Below are 18,047 nucleotides of genomic sequence, written 5' to 3' on the forward strand. Positions count from 1 at the left end.
ACCACCGACATGAACTCCTATGACACCGTTCCGACGGGCACAGCTTAGAAACGAAGAAGCAATTGATGCTTCAGACTAGCTCATGACGTGATCAGCCTTCTCTGGTTCTCCCACTGGAAACATGTGATTTCATCTCCCTCCAACCCAAAAGCAACTGCCTCTAGCATCTGGGGTTCAGCCAATCTGGTCAAGAGAAAATATCTTCTGCTCTATAAATCCATCCCTCTAGGTTATCGCCTGAAAATAACGGAAGCTCCATCCGAGGAAGACGATGGTCATGGCCATAAGTTTGTGCTGTGAAATACGATTATGGCGAAACCGTGGGCTATGGTCGAGTGGGATCCGAAGCTTGTGGTCCTGAAACTGCAGGAGAAATCGGGTTCTGAACAGGCGATACCCCCTTCCACTGCTCGTTGCTGTTGATTCATACTTGTCGCCGTCGCCGGGGGTGGTAGAAGCTGAGCTAGATGAGTGAGCAAAAAGTCCATCTTCATCTCGATTGCTGGTAACCATTGGACTTCAGATTTGAGGAACTCAATCTCCTTGGGTAGTTGCTAAAATTCGGATCGGACCTCAGCCAAGCCTTTGGTGAATTTGGCTTGAACTGCCTCCAACCTCTCCTCCACAATCTCTGTGAATCCTTCTTTAGCCGCATAAAGATCGATGTCCCTAATATCACTTTGGTAGAATGCACCTGCACCAAGGTTAGTATAACAGAGGTATAGAAACAGAATTGGTGAGTTTCTGTATTGAATAGCTAGGAATTCGAGAGCCTAGGTCTCTCCCACAAAGGGTTACACCCTACCAAATTAAACACACACACTTACTGACTCACTCTCCCTACTTATAATGTTCCATATAATGGTACCGTGTACCCTTTCACACACTAGAGTCACTCTCATAACAAATTATAACCAACAACAGATTATTCCCTGCTGCTTCCCTACTGTTACCTCCCCTGCCCTTGCGTGTGTACACATATGTCAGTGGTGGCTTGTCAATTTCTTCTCCAGCCCTCCAAGTCTCTCTCTCTCTCTCTCTTTCTATGCTCATAACCATTAATTGAAACATGTGATGACCGCTTAATTCAAGTTGATCAATATAAACTGATCCTAACTTCTTGATGCCCAGTACTACAAATGCATATTTGTAAAACCAATTGCTGAAACACATATGTTACACAATGCTTCCAATGGTGTTTTTGAGCTGAAATTTCTCATGTCAAAAATATGAGAACGAACCATTGTATAGTGTAGAAAATAGGTATAGATTCTTTAATATCTCGCGCCATTAATTGAATTTCTTTTGAGTTCATGATGCTTATGCCGCTCCTAACTCTTAGGTCACTAACATATGACCAGTGCTCAGTACTACTATCGAACTTGACTAGTAAGTCACAGCTTCACAGTCAGTTCTGACACCGTTGCCAATTCTGACTAGTAAGTCAGTGCCATTAACAAGTAAGCAATATTTGCTAAGCATTTTATATACAGTCCATGTCAACATTTAAACACTCAACATGCCTCATGAATAACCATGCATGTCACATATGGGTGCAGTTCTCTTACCTTTGGTTCGAGCGAGAAATAGTAAAAGAACTTTCTGTCTTTTAGTTCCTTAGCGGTCACCTAGTCATAACCAATATAAACTCCCATCAATAAAATGAATTATAAGAGGTTCCCGACCCAAGACCTAGCCTCCGGGACATCGAATCCTACCAAATCAAGTAGTAGGAACGACCCCGAGGCCTAAGGTTTGAATCCCAAGCCAAAAACCTACTTTTAGCAAAAATACCCTCAAGCACCACGACCCCATCTCACTGAGTCACGGCCCCCAGCCGCATCAGAGGTACCAGCCTCAGGAACCTGCACCAAGCGCTGCGGCCTTCTTTCCAAGCGTTGCGGCCCCCAGGCCCTTCACCTCCACCGCCCACCTGCAACAAATTTGGGCTGCGGCGCCCCAAGAACAGGGTCGCGACCCCACCTGAAAACTCAGTCATAACCCTGATTTTCCACTTTTAAATCCTTCCGAAAACCTACTCAAACATTTCGAAATCAAAAAATCAAAGTTCCCAAACATCCTAATGATCCAAAATCATCAAATTCCAAGGCTCAAACAAATCAAAATATCATCAACACACAACATCTCAATCAGAGCTTAGAAACTCTAAAACTCAAAACTTAAAGCTTAGATTACCTTTGATCAAGTTGTTTCTCACTAAATCATTCGGTTGAGAAGCTTCCAATCTTTCCTAGGATCACTATGCCTCGATCCTCGCTTGATTCTGACTCCTAAAACCCAAGTTTCCTTCGAAATTACGACGAATGATCAAAAAGGATAACGGGTGCCAGAGAAAAGGTGTTTGAACGTGGTTTTTCCTTCTGACAGGTAACTTCAAGCTTAAGTAAATCCTAATGCTCGGGGTCCCAAAAACACCCTCGAGACAAAATAGTCAAAATTCCCAGAATTTCCTCCTAATCTCACTAACTCCCGATATATCATTAAATAATCATTCTCATTATCCAATATCCCAATAATTAACCCCGTCATGACAAAACTACTAACTTGCATCCTAAGATCGTCTCATGCCGAATAGCTCGAATATATCCACATCATAATGGGATCTCATCCACAAATCACAAACATGCACCAAAATATATACATATGCCCTCAACAGGCCAAATTACCAAAAATGCCCTTATGATGAGATGTGGACCCACATGCATGCATTTAACATCATATTATAATATAATTCACATAAACATGCATATACTAGTTTAATGGTATAATAAATCAATTATGACCCTCCCGGCCTACTAATCCGACCATTAAACCACATTAGGGATTTTGGGGCATTACAACGACCCTCGGTTGACGATTCCACCAGGAGCTAAAAGATGCAAAGAGTTCAAGGTGCACCGCATGCCAGTTGATTCAGTACCCCAAACAAAAGTCAGGTAATCAAAATTCTAGATTTTATCCAAGTTTTTTAAATTAAATTCTATGTTGATTTTATTACTAATGCAATTTATGTTTCATTCATAGTGGAGATTGTGGTGTGTACACCATCAAGCACATCGAGCACTTATTGGGTATGCTACCCTCACATAATTTGTGATGACAACATGGAGTTGTTCAGAAACAAATGGACAGTTATAACGACCCAAATTCGCTAATAAGGCTTAAGGGCCTTGATTAGTGTGACGGGAGGACATAAATGGGATTAGAGTAAATAGTATTTATTTGGATGTGATATTATGTGATTGATAGTGCTTAAATGATATTATATGATAATTGATGATATTATGTGATAATATGAAATAAATATGTTGTATATGTGAGAACCACATTATTATGTGGATAATTCTGTAGCCGGCGACTCGAGGCGATCCTAGGGCTAGATAGCGGGAAAAGTCACAATGGGGCATTATAATTGACTTTAGACAAGTCAAGGGTAATATAGGTATCGGGTAGTGATTTAGACTATCGGGTTATGAAAATAAATAATTAGAGATATATTTGAGGTTAGGATGTCTAGGTGGGATTTTACTGTTTTGCCCTCAAGGACGTTTCCGGTACCCCAAGCTTTGAGATTAGTCTAATAACCTAAGGATATACTTGGAAGACTTTAGAAAATACTAGACACTGAAATTAAACCGACCCTCACAGCCGTTTCTCTCTTCTCTCTCTTCTTTCTCTTAAGGAAGAAGAACAACTCTGAATTTTCAAGAGAATCAAGCAGAATATTAGGGAATTGAAGGGAATAATCTAGAGTATTAGCTCAAGAACTGATCAATGATAGAAATAGAGCCAAGGTAAGCTTTGAATTTTCGTTTCTATGGTTGGGAATTTTGAGAAAATGGCTGAGTTTTTAATGGTTGTGGTTTTGGTATTCAAGGTTGGATTTGAGGCTGGAATCTTTGAAGTTAGGTCAGGGAACTCTTGGAGAAGTGATTCTGCAACTGAGGTGAGCTTTAATCCAAGGTTTGATGGTTGAATTTTAGTATTTCCATGGCTGGTTTTGAGTTTTTAGGTTTGAAATTTCAAAAAGTGGAATTGGGATTTTGGTGAGTGCTAGGCTGGATTTTTGGTGGAATTGTGTTGTTTAAATCATTCTAATGATGTTGTTATTGATTGGTTTTGAGTTAGGAGCTTTGGGATGGCTTAAGGTGAGGTTTAGAGGTTGAAAATGGTGGGTTTTTTCTGGGTTCGAAGGGTCGGGCTGCTGCATAGTTCTTGGTGAGCCGCGGCCCTTCGAAGCTGATGCATGCTGAGGAAGGAGGGCGGGCCGCGACATGGTCCAAGCAATGCTGCGGCCTTTACCTGTTTTTTTGCATTAAGTGGGCTCTGTTTGGGGCCATGCCGCGGCATGGATGGCCTATGCCGGGGCCCTTAAGGGATTTTGGGATTTTGAGATTTTAGGCTTGGGAATTTAACCTAGGGTGCTCGGGATTGAATCTTTTACCATATTTGGTGAAGTTCAATGTTCCGGGGACTAGAACTTTGCCTAGAAGCTCATTTAAGATTGTTAATGGTATCCTTCATCGTGGTTGTGACTAGGTGCTAAGCTAGGGCCCGGTGATCGGATCGCGCTCAAGGAGTATCGCCCGTATCTAATTCATCTAGAAGCCAAAGGTAAGAAAACTACACCCGGTTGAATATTTGAACGGGACTAAGGGCTCCCTGATATATATGATTGAAAGAATGGTATTATGCCGTGTAAATTGTAAACCAACCGCCTAAGTGTGCCACGGTTAACTTGTGCAATTGGCACTGCTCGGACACTGGTATCCGAGGACAGCTTATTATGCACTGAGCTCGGTTTAAGCGGGCCGGAGTCACTGGGTTAAACAGAGGGTGCGACCTAAGGTGTCGGCCCTAGTATTTGAGTTAATTGATTATTATATTTGGCTATGAATGTGATTAATGAGTTTGTTGTATAATCTAAGTATAGATGAGGTTATTTGTACCTTGAGGTATGCTTATATGCTATGGATTGAACATCTGAACATGCTTACTAGAATACTTGTTTGATAATATTGTATATGCTGTGTATGTTGTTTTCTTTCTGGGCCTTGGCTCACGGGTGCTGTGTGGTGCAGGTAAAGGCAAGGGAAAGATTGATCAACCCTGACTGGAGAGCTCTGCAGGGTGAATGTACATGTTAGGCTGCTCAGCCGCCACGGTTGAGGAAATTACAGGGACAAGAGGACCAGAACCTTGTATTTTGCCTTAGTATGGCTAATGTTTACCTTTAACTGTTGAATTTTGTAAACTGGCTTTTAAACTTCGTACTTCTGGGGATCCCTTCTGTAAATTGTTTATAACATATAAAATGTTTCTTTTGAGGCCAAAATGTCTTTTAGCCTTAGAACACTTTAACTAATGACACATTTTGATTAAACGACTTGATTAGCAAGTCTCACACCTTTATAAATACACAGTGTAGCGGTCTTAGCTATCCAGGGCGTTACAACTTGGTATCAGAGCATCCTAGGTTTAAGGGTTCCTGAAGACAGGCTGGACATGTACATTTGCTGCTAGAGACATGCTCAAATCAGGGTTTGGTAATGTGTATATGTGTTTATGTGCCTGAAATGAGTTATGAATGCTGTTGCTTATTGGATTTATAGGAAGCATGAGATACTGATAAGGCCTGGCCCTTGACTGTTGTATGAGAATATTGAGGCATGTTTATTAGCATCGCCGTGCATGTAGATGAAAATTTGGATGATTAATTGTATATTATGCATGGATGAATGCCTGTATCATAGCTATTGTGTAATTAAATTGGAGGTTGCTTATTAGCAGTCAGTGCATGAGAATGGATGTTTATATGTTGATTGTTTGTGATTGGTTATGTTCTATTGGTGGATCTTGGAGAAGTGCTTACCCTATCATCATGGTCTGACTGCCGAGTCATTATTTGCAGATTGACTTGGATAGCTATGCGTCCAAGAAAATCTACACGACTAGCCGGCGGCACTAGGTCTGAGACCAGGGGTGATGATCAGGGCTAGACTCCTCCGCCAGTGCCTGAGAACTGGCAGCAGTTAATGGCTGAGATGCAGGCTCAATTACAGAGTCAAGACGAGCAGATCCATATTCTGCAACAGCAGGCTCCATCAGGCAGTGCTGCCAGTGACGGAGCCACTCTTGGCTTAGAGTAGGCTCAAGCCTACATTGATTTTTTTTTTTTAAAAAAACAAAGTAAATATAATATATCTTCTACTAAAATGAGACATATGATGTGTGTTGAACATATAAAAAGTCTGATTTCTCTACTAAAATGAATACATGTATACAAGAGTATCATGTGAACTAGGCCCAAATACTAAAGTTTTTGAAAGGCCAACGGAGAACACTAATTCTGCAATTTTTCTTTCCTACAAAAGTATTATTATTAATATTAAATCATCATTAGAAGTAGTAGTAGACTTCAGAGCAATGAAGCATACAAAAATAATTCCAACTTATTCGTGTCATATATAGCTTATTGAATTAGTGCAGTGATTTGTTGAATTTTTATTAAAGTAAAATTATCAAAAAAATAATAGAAAGAATAGGTTCCAACTTGTGTCTCCCAGTCTCTAATGGGAGTTAACATTCTCATATCTTAGCTATTAGTTAAAATATTTATTTATTCCGAATAAAAAATAAAAAATAATTGCTTAAAATTAATCAAATTTTATATCTTAAAAATTATCGTCAACTTCACCTAACCCTTGCCCTCACTGAGTAAAATTTCTGGCTCCGTCACTGAGTGCTGTCCCTATTGTACCACCTGCAGTGGTACCAGTTATGTAGGCATGGGAGGTTGGTAACAAATGGGAGCCGTTATATGAGCGGTTCAAGAAGCAGCAACCCCCGATCTTTGAGGGTGGACCGGATCCATTGAAAGCCGAGCAGTGGCTAACCATGATCACTGTAATTATGGATTTTATGAGGATAGAGGGGCATGATAGGGTGGCCTGTGCCACATATATGCTGAGAGAGGATGCCCATATCTGGTGAGAAGTGGCATCGCAGACTAAGGATGTGACTACATTGAGTTGGGAAGGTTTCAAAGATCTATTTAGTCAAAAATACTACAATGTTGCTGTCAGAGCAGCGAAAGTGAATGAGTTTGTGAGTCTGGTTCAGGGCAATATGACTGTTACTGAATATGCCCTGAAATTTGATAGGCTTCCGAAGTTTGCACCAGATCTTGTGCCTACTAATGCTGCTAGGCAAGATCGATTCATTAGAGGGCTTAATGCTATGATATCCCGGGATGTCAGGATCACAACGGTACCTGGAGGAACAACTTATGCCCAGGCCGTTGAGAAGGCTCTTACTGCTGAGGAAGCAGAGAACAAGATATGGAGGATAGTGCAGTGAGAAGGGAGGGCTGCAGGGCGGTGCCTCCATATTCTGGATCTGGTAGGGGCGGAGGCCCCAATGACTTCAAGAGGAAGACTCCTGACACCAACCGCTCCTGGTCTTGATAGGAGGGGTCGGGGAGGTCAGGGTGGCCGTCAAAGTGGTGGTGAAGCATGGCGGACCTATTCAGAGTGCCCGAGATGTAGAAGACGCCATCTGGGTGTCTGTCGGGCCAAGGCTTGTTTCGTATGCGGTACAGTGGGGCATCTCAGGAAAGACTGCCCAATAGTGAAGAAAGGTGAAGCAGGGAAGGTGGATAGCTTGACTCCAGCTCGAGTATTCACTTTGACACAGGCTGAGGCCGAGGCTAGTCCCTCGGTAGTGACATGTCAACTTTCTAGCGCTGGCACTCCTTTTACAGTATTGATTGATTCTGGTGCTACACATTCTTTTGTCTCTAGTAAAGTGATAGGTAGATTGTGTAGACCTAGTGAGTATCAGACTGCAGGGTTTGGGACTTTATTGCCTACCGGGGAACTGGTAGTTTCTAGGAGATGGATTAGGGCACTGCCAGTGATGGTTGATAGTAGGGAACTCTCGGTGGATCTGATTGAGTTAGACATGGAGGATTTTGATATGATTTTGGGGATGGATTGGTTGGTTAGGTATGGAGCTACTATTGACTGCAGGAAGAAGATGGTGACTTTTGAGCCTGAGGGCGAGGATCCTTTTGTCTCTGTGGGTGTGGTGTCTGGACCCCGTGTACCCATGATTTCATCATTGAGAGCCAAAGACTTGTTGTAGGGGGGATGCATAGGTTTTCTGGCCAGTGTGGTGGATACTACTAGAGGCATGCCGGCAGGGCCAGGAGAGACCAGATTGGTGTGTGAATTCTTAGACGTATTTCCTGAGGATTTACCAGGGTTGCCGCCGCGCAGGGAGATTCAGTTTGAGATTGAGTTAGCACCGGGGACAGAACCAGTATCCAGGACACCGTACAGAATGGCACCAGCAGAACTGAAAGAGTTAAAGATACAGTTGCAGGAACTTCTGGATTTGGGATTCATCAGGCCTAGTTATTCCCCATGGGGCGCTCCAATGTTGTTTGTGAAGAAGAAGGATGGGACCTTGAGGATGTGTATAGATTATAGAGAATTGAACAAGTTAACTATCAAGAATAAGTATCCCCTACCAAGGATTGATGACTTGTTCGATCAGCTGCAGGGAAAGACGGTATTCTCAAAGATTGATCTTCGATCTGGTTATCATCAGCTGAGGATCAAAGATGAGGACATACTGAAGACGGCCTTTCGGACACGGTATGGGCATTATGAGTTCTTGGTCATGTCTTTTAGTCTGACCAATGCCCCAGTAGCTTTTAAGGATCTGATGAACAGGGTGTTCAAGGACTTCTTGGATCAGTTCGTCATTGTCTTCATCGACGACATCTTGGTTTATTTCAGTTCAGAGGCAGAGCATGAGCAGCATCTCCGACAGGTTCTACAGAGGTTGAGGGAGCATCAGTTGTACGCCAAGTTTAAGAAGTGTGAGTTTTGGCTGCCAAAGGTGACCTTTCTTGGGCTTATAGTTGGGGCAGAAGGGATTAAGGTGGATCCGTCCAAGATAGAAGTAGTAAGGGATTGGCCGAGGCCAAGGAACGCCTCGGAGGTTTGAAGTTTCCTTGGATTGGCTGGTTACTACAGACGGTTCGTAGAGGGCTTCTCAAAGATTTCTTCACCGATGACAGAGTTGACAAGAAAGAATCAGAAGTTTGTTTGGTCAGAGAAGTGTGAGAACAATTTTCAAGAGTTGAAACGACAACTTATTTTTGCGCCTGTGTTGAGTCTTCCTTCGGAGGAAGGAAAGTTTGTGGTCTATTATGATGCATCGAGGATGGGTTTAGGCTGCGTGCTGATGCAGAATGAGAAAGTCATAGCCTATGCATCTCGGGAGCTGAAGGAGTATGAACAGCGGTATCCGACTCATGATTTGGAATTAGCAGCGGTGGTATTCGCACTGAAGGTGTGGCGTCATTATTTGTATGGGGAGAAGTGCGAGATACACACTGATCATAAAAGTTTGAAGTATTTCTTTACTCAGAAGGATCTGAACATGAGGCAGAGGCATTGGTTGGAGTTGGTTAAGGATTATGACTGTGATATTCTTTATCACCATGGGAAGGCCAATGTGGTGGCAGATGCGTTGAGTAAGAGGGGCCCAGGACAGTTGTATAGTTCCACTCAAATCTCAAGGGAGTTAGCCGATGAGATGGTCAGGGAAAATATAGAACTGATGGTAGGCCAATTAGCCAATATTACCTTGCAGTAGACCCTGTTAGAGCGGGTCAAGGAGGGACAATTAGTGGATGCACAGTTGCAAGAGGTTAGACAACATTTCTTGGCAGGGCAGCTAAGGATTATTCTATTTCTGAGACAGGTTTGCTCCCTTATCAGGGACGAATTTTTGTTCCGGCAGATGAGGGGATCAGACGAGAAATACTAGATGAGTCTCACACTACACCGTACTCACTTCATCCGGGTACCACGAAGATGTACCAGGATCTACAAACATTATATTGGTGGCCCGAGATGAAGAAGGACGTGGTAGAGTATGTGGCTAGATGTTTAACATGTCAGCAGGTTAAGGCTGAGCATCAGCGACTAGCGGGATTGCTTCAGCCTTTGGGTATTCCATAGTGGAAGTGGGAGGATATTACGATGGATTTCGTAGGTGGATTACCGAGGAAAGTTGGACTTCATGACTCAGTGTGGGTGATAGTGGACAGGTACACCAAGTCAGCTCATTTTCAACCAGTGATATCGACCTATACAGTGGAACAGTACGCAGAGTTGTATGTGAGGGAGATAGTTCGTCTCCATGGGGTTCCAAAGTCTATTGTATCTGATCGAGACCCTATCTTTACCTCCAAGTTTTGGGGAGCTCTACAGAGAACTATGGGGACTCAGCCGAAGTTTAGCACAGCTTTTCATCCTTAGACTGATGGACAGTCTGAGAGGATGATTCAGGTATTGGAGGACATGCTTAGGGCATGTGTGATTGACTTCGAGGGATCATGGAGTAAGTATCTCCCATTGATCGAATTTTCATATAACAACAGTTATCAGTCCACGATTGGAGTGGCTCCTTATGAGAGGTTATATGGAAGAAAGTGTAGATCGCCCATTCACTGGGATGAGATGGGCGAGAGAAGGTATTTGGGGCCAGATATGATTTGGAAGACTAATGAGGCTATCAAGAAGATTCGAGCCAGAATGCTTGCTTCGTAGAGTAGACAGAAAAGCTACGCTGATCCTAAGCGTAGGAACGTGGAGTTCTAGGTTGGGGACCACGTGTTTCTGCGAGTTTCACCACTGAGAGGAGTGCGGAGGTTTGGAGTGAAGGGCAAGTTGAGCCCTCGGTTTGTTGGACCTTTTGAGATCCTAGAGAGGATTGGACAAGTGGCTTATAGGTTGGCCTTGCCACCGTCACTATCAGGAGTTCATAATGTGTTTCATGTCTCCATGTTGCGGAAGTATGTTTCTGACACGACACATGTGTTGAGGTATGAGGATTTGGAGTTGCAGACAGACTTGTCCTATGAGGAGCGACCAGTTCTGATTTTGGATAGGAAGGACAAAGTCTTACGGAATAAGACAATTCTGTTAGTGAAAGTATTATGGAGGAATAGCAAGGCCGAGGAAGCGACCTGGGAGTTAGAGACAGCGATGCGGGATCAGTATCCCGAGTTATTCAAGTAAATTTCGAGGACGAAATTCTCAGTAGGAGGGGATAGTTGTAACGACCCAAATTTGCTAATAAGGCTTAAGGGCCTTGATTAGTGTATCGGGAGGGCATAAATGGGATTAGAGTGAATAGTATTTATTTGGATGTGATGTTATGTGATTGATAGTGCTTAAATGATATTATAGGATAATTGATGATATTATGTGATAATATGAAATAAATATGTTGTATATGTGAGAACCACATTATTATGTGGATAACTCTGTAGCCGGCGACTCGAGGCAATCCTAGGGCTAGATAGCGGGAAAAGTCACAACGGAGCATTATAATTGACTTTGGACAAGTCAAGGGTAATATAGGTGTCAGGTAGTGATTTAGACTATCGGGTTATGAAAATAAATAATTGGAGATATATTTGAGGTTAGGATGTCTAGGTGGGATTTTACCGTTTTGCCCTCGGGGACGTTTCCGGCACCCCGAGCTTTGGGATTAGTCTAATAACCTAAGGATATACTTGGAAGACTTTAGAAAATAATAGACACAGAAATTAAACCGACCCTCTCAGCCTTTTCTCTCTTCTGTCTCTTAAGGAAGAAGAACAACTCTGAATTTTCAAGAGAATCAAGCTGAATATTTGGGAATTGAAGGGAATAATCTGGAGGATTAGCTCAGGAACTGATCAAGGATTGAAATAGAGCCCAAGGTAAGCTTTGAATTTTTGTTTCTATGGTTGGGAATTTGGAGAAAATGGCTGAGTTTTTAATGGTTGTGGTTTTGGTATTCAAGGTTGGATTTGAGGCTGGAATCTTTGAAGTTAGGTTAGGGAACTCTTGGAGAAGTGATTCTGCAGCTGAGGTGAGCTTTAATCCAAGGTTTGATGGTTGAATTTTAGTATTTCCATGGCTGGTTTTGAGTTTTTAGGTTTGAAATTTTAGAAAGTGGAATTGGGATTTTGGTGAGTGCTAGGCTAGATTTTTGGTGGAATTGTGTTGTTTAAATCATTCTAATGATGTTGTTATTGATTGGTTTTGAGTTGGGAGCTTTGGGATGGCTTAAGGTGAGGTTTAGAGGTTGAAAATGGTGGGTTTTTCTGAGCTCGAAGGGTCGGGCCGCGACATAGTTCTTGGTGAGCCGCGGCCCTTCGAAGATGATGCATGCTGAGGAAGGAGGGCGGGCTGCGGCATGGTCCAAGCAATGCCGCGACCCTTACCTGTTTTTATGCATTAAGTGGGCTCTGTTTGGGGCCATGCCGCAGCATGGATGGCCTATGCCGGGGCCCTTAAGGGATTTTGGGATTTTTAGATTTTAGGCTTGGGAATTTAACCTAGGGTGCTCGGGATTGAATCTTTTACCATATTTGGTGAAGTTCAATGTTCCGGGGACTAGAACTTTGCCTAGAAGCTCATTTAAGATTGTTAATGGTATCCTTCATCATGGTTGTGACTAGGTGCTAAGCTAGGGCCTGGTGATCGGATCACGCTCAAGGAGTATCGCCCGTATCTAATTCATCTAGAAGCCAAAGGTAAGAAAACTACACCCGGTTGAATATTTGAACGGGACTAAGGGCTCCCTGATATATATGATTGAAAGAATGGTATTATGCCATGTAAATTGTAAACCAACGGCCCAAGTGTGCCACGGTTAACTTGTGCAATTGGCATGGCTCGGACACTGGTATCCGAGGACAGCTTATTATGCACTGAGCTCGGTTTAAGAAGGCCGGAGTCAGTGGGTTAAACAAAGGTTGGGACCTATGGTGTCGGCCCTAGTATTTGAGCTAATTGATTATTATATTTGGCTATGAATGTGATTAATGAGTTTGTTGTATAATCTAAGTATAGATGAGGTTATTTGTACCTTGAGGTATGCTTATATGCTATGGATTGAACATCTGAACATGCTTACTAGAATACTTGTTTGATAATATTGTATATGCTGTGTATGTTGTTTTCTTGCTGGGCCTTGGCTCACGGGTGCTGCGTGGTGCAGGTAAAGGCAAGGGCAAGATTGATCAACCCTGACTGGAGAGCTCTGCAAGGTGAATGTACATGTTAGGCCGCTCAGCCGCCACGGTTGAGGAAATTACAGGGACGAGAGGACCAGAACCTTGTATTTTGCCTTAGTATGGCTAATGTTTACCTTTAACTGTTGAATTTTGTAAACTGACTTTTAAACTTTGTACTTCTGGGGATCCCTTCTGTAAATTGTTTATAACTTATAAAATGTATCTTTTGAGGCCAAAATGTCTTTTAGCCTTAGAACACTTTAACTAATGACACGTTTTGATTAAATGACTTGATTAGCAAGTCTCACACCTTTATAAATACACAGTGTAGTGGTCTTGACTATCCAGGGCGTTACAACAGTTGACTTATGGTATCAGAATGTTAGACATTGAACATTCTCTTCTTGTTATATTTCTTTGCTTAAAATTTAAGTTATTAAAAAAAATGTGTATCGATCTTGCAAATCATTAACGACAATTAGCGGTAAAAATCCAAGCGACCAAAATTCATTAACGACAATAAAAAAAAAAAAAATAACCTGACCAATCAAGTTTAAATAAAATACAACAAAAATTATTTTCAAAGTCGAGCTTTGCATGAGGACTTGTTGTGGCCACGACCACCGCATCTACTGCACTTACGCATTTTCACATCTTTTCCCCCGCCGGATGGCCAACGATATGCCCTTGGTCTTCCTAGGCTTCTTTGGATGACCAACTTGTTGTTTCTCTACAGATACACCAACTACTATATTCTTAATGCCATCTGGAAGTATCCAGTCATCCTCGTTCCCAGTTGGGTAAATGGTTTCTTTGTACGAATTCCTCCATGACTCAATGGTGTAAAACGGTTAACACAAAGAGTAAAGGTTCACCCCACGCTCTATAGCTGCTGCAGCTGCATGGGGACAAGGTGTGCCTATGAGCTGGAATACCCCACATGAGCATGATTTCTTCATCAAATTCACCTCAGCATCATTGTCTGCACCAGTTACATGAAACTTGAATTGGCCAAGGGCATAGACATTCATGAACCTTCCTTTGTCAGCATTGTTCGATACATCTGCCTCCATCTGGGTGGATAATTTGGTGGCAGTCTTCTCTGTCACACTACGTCGTTCAGAAAACCAAGACTGTAGTGTGAACCGAATGAATTCCAAAAAAATTGTAACTGGAAAGGTTCTTGCATCCTTGGTCTTGTTGTTGAAGCTTTCAGTGTAGTTGCTTGTCATTATATTATATCATTTTCCAGGAAAGAAAGGATGAGGCCACTTATCGAAACCAATTCCCTCCAAATAGGCAGCTATGGGAGGATCCATTCACTTAATATTTTCAAAATGCTTTAGAAATTCGGTCTTCTTCCATGCATAGGTTGATGCCCACATTTCATTGTGACGATGATCAGTCTTGAACTTAGCTTTCATATTCATACTGATGTGATGGTAGCATGCGTCGTGGTAGGCATCAGGAAAGACAGCCTCTAGAGCATGAATAATGCTAGCGTGCCTATCTGACACAAAAGCCAAGTCATCAACGTCCCAAATGGCTTCCTTCAACTTCGTCATGAAATATTTCCACTAGTTGTGGTTCTCATTATCCACCAACCCGAACGCAATTTGATATAAATGACTATTTGCATCCAAAGCAATGGCACATAGCATATGGCCACCGTACTTGTTCTTCAGGAATGTGCCATCCACACATATCACAGGATGACAAAAATCTGAATCCCCTCCTACAAATTCCAAGGGAAAAGAAGCAATATAGGAAACGACCATCTTCAGTGACAAAATCAGTAATTGTACCTGGATTCTTTTGCTGTAACATGTGCAAGTAGGATGGCAACTTGCAATATGAATCTTCATATGTCCCCCTATTATACGTAAGTGCCTTCTCTCTACATCTCCATGCCTTTTCATAACTCATATCAATACTGAAATTTTTCTTCATATCCTCATTTATATTGTTTGCAATGTAACTGGTCCTATCAATTGCATATTTGTTCTTTATGAGGTGTCCAATGACCCACGATGCAGCTTGACGATGACCTTTTTGTCGCACTTCTAGTGAGCATGTGTGTACGCTCTTGTATACCATGATCTCAAACATGGGGAACATTGGTAGTTTTTTCCCTCTCAGTATCCAACAACATTCAGGATCTTTGCATGTGATATACCACACGTCAATACCAGACTTTTTCACCATATACTCAAAGTTATTCTTCATTGCAAATAGAGAAGCTTCGGTTTTTAAATCAATCTTGTCCTCAAAAGTCTTCCCAACATATATTTCTCCCATTAGGGCTGTTACACCCAGATTTCGAGGCCTGAGGTTGTGACTTTGAAAGCTGGACTCGTCAAGTGTGAGCTCGAGATATCTAATACGCATGTTCATGGTCCAAATGTCAAACCCTCGAAGCCTAACGGCAACCTCGAAGACATGTAACCTCGAAGTTCTTTCTAAGTTCGAAAGAACATAGCATCGGGGTATATTTGTTGTCGGGTGTCTTCGGATCAAGTAGCCCGAGCTTACAAAGAGTACAAGCTCGAAATGTAACAGCCTCGATGGTATTTATCTGCTCTGAGCTAGTCTTGGAATAAGGCAGCTAGTTCATAACTTATCCGTAAACCTTGACTGACATGATGATGATTGCTAACCTCGAAGATTTGATGAGTCATCTGATGTAACGCGTTCCATATGTTTAAAGATATTTATTGTTGTAACATGCCAACACTAAAGGGATATTAACAAGTCTGTTACCCGTTTCCTGGTCTTCAGGGGACGTTTCCTTGTATATAGGAGTTACAGTATTTAATATCATTATTTTAATTAATAAGCAGAAGTATCTTCCCGAAATATGTAGGAATAAACTCTGAGAACTCTCTATAAATAGAGAGGTCATGAACATTTGTAAAGGACAGATCTTTTGATATCTTGAGAGAAATTATGGAGAATTCATCCCTGAAGGATTTCCAGAAAACTCCAATTCTTAATAAAATAGACTCATGGACTAGGCAGAGTTAACTACTGAACCACATAAAATTCTTGTTGTTCTACCATATTATTCATCTGCGCCATAGTTCCTTATTGTTTAATTGTTCTACATTTTAAGTTGACAAAAAATGGCGTCAACAGTTTGGTGCTTTCATTGAGAGCCTTAAGCAGTACAATCCCTGATTAGCTATGGCTGCAAATGATCAGAATATTCCTGAAGAAAACTATCCACGACACCCTGGGAAGCAGCCGATGACGAATCCAGAACCAGAAGAGAGAAGTGAATCCTCCGATTCTCGAGGACCTCTGGCACCTTCGGCTCCCAGGGACGATGAGGACATGTATTATAATATCGAGCGGTATGTCCCCATTGTGGAACTCGAAAACCGACAGTTAAGAAAACAGTTGGTTGAGGCCAAAAAGCGGAACGAGGAGCTGGCTAAGTTAGCTGCGGAGGCGCAGGCAGCTCAGCCTCAACCTCCGCCTAAGAACCAAGCCCCACCTCAGCGGGACGTTCATGTTCCTCCCCGCAGGCCTCGTGGGTGACCTCGCAAAAACGCTGCCACAAGAAGAACGGAGTAACCTCCGCCACCGACAGAGCAACCTGCTCCCTCGAGGCCCCGAAGAAACACCCATGCTAGAGCTCTGGTTAACTTAACTGCTAAGTTACCAGCTAAAACTAGGAATAATCGAGCCCCTGCAGAGGCTCGGACTCAGAATCCTGGTAACACGCAGAATGTTACTGAGCTGGCACATGCGAACTCGAGACCATCCAGACCCCGAAATGGGTGGCAGCCACCGTCACCCATACGATTCCCTCCATCGCCAATAAGATATCCCTCACCGCCTCGGAGGAATACACAACCGACTCAGGGTGATAGGGAAAGGCGAGCAGGATGGAACCAGGGGAATGGAGAAGCTACTAGAGAACGGAGAGGCGCCCAACCTACGAGAAGCCAAATGTCTCAGTCTCGCACTGCAGAGACAAGGTAGCCTGAAAGGAATCCATCTCGAAACAATCATGCGACGAGCCTCGCCAGCGACGACTCAGGGGACACCAGATCAGTCAGTATGTATGATCAAGGACGTAGAAATACTGGTAACCAAAGGAACCACCCTGACTTGCGGGAACACCTGAATTAGAATCGGGGTAGTGGTAATCCCTCGAACTCAGACCTGAGAGATCGCCTATATGGGCGCAAGGATCCCCTGCAAAGGCGCGAGCCTGGAATTGTGATCAATGATAACCAATTTCAGGCGAGACCCCTTGTGGACCCAGTTCAGGATAGAATTGATCAACTAGAAAGAGCATTTAGGCTCTTACAGAATGAACGAGGTCAAAATCGGGACGAAGATTCTGATGAAGTGCTCGGACCATTCGCTCCCCACATTTCCAACACTCCGTTTCCTCAATGGTTTTGGATTCCTCATGTCCCACCTTTTGAAGGGAAATCCGACCCGTATAGTCATTTGAGTACATTTAACACTATAATGAGAGCAAGAAATGTGGGTTACGAGCTTAGATGCATGTTATTTCCAGCATCGCTTATAGGAACAGCGAAAAACTGGTTCAAAAAATATAAGAGACATTCAATAACTTCTTGGGATCAGTTGTCAAAAGATTTCAAGAAGCAGTTTAGAGCCATGATCGGGATAAGGCCTGAGGCATTGACCTTGACCAATGTCCGCCAACAACTAAATGAAACGCTGAAAAGCTACCTCACAAGATTCAATCTGGAAGTTGCCCGAGCTCGGGATGTAGACGACAGCGGTCATTTAATGGCTATCCGAGTTGGGGTAATGCCGGGAAGTCCCCTCTGGGAAGATATGCAGAGGAAGCCTGTAAGGTCAATAACCGAGTTTAATAGGCGAACTCAGAGGTTTGCCAACACTAAATATGACCTCTCAGCCCATAACTACAACGACAAACATAAACTCTGCC

This window comes from Humulus lupulus, chromosome 4, assembly GCF_963169125.1.
Source record: "Humulus lupulus chromosome 4, drHumLupu1.1, whole genome shotgun sequence".
Taxonomy (NCBI): Eukaryota; Viridiplantae; Streptophyta; class Magnoliopsida; order Rosales; family Cannabaceae; genus Humulus; species Humulus lupulus.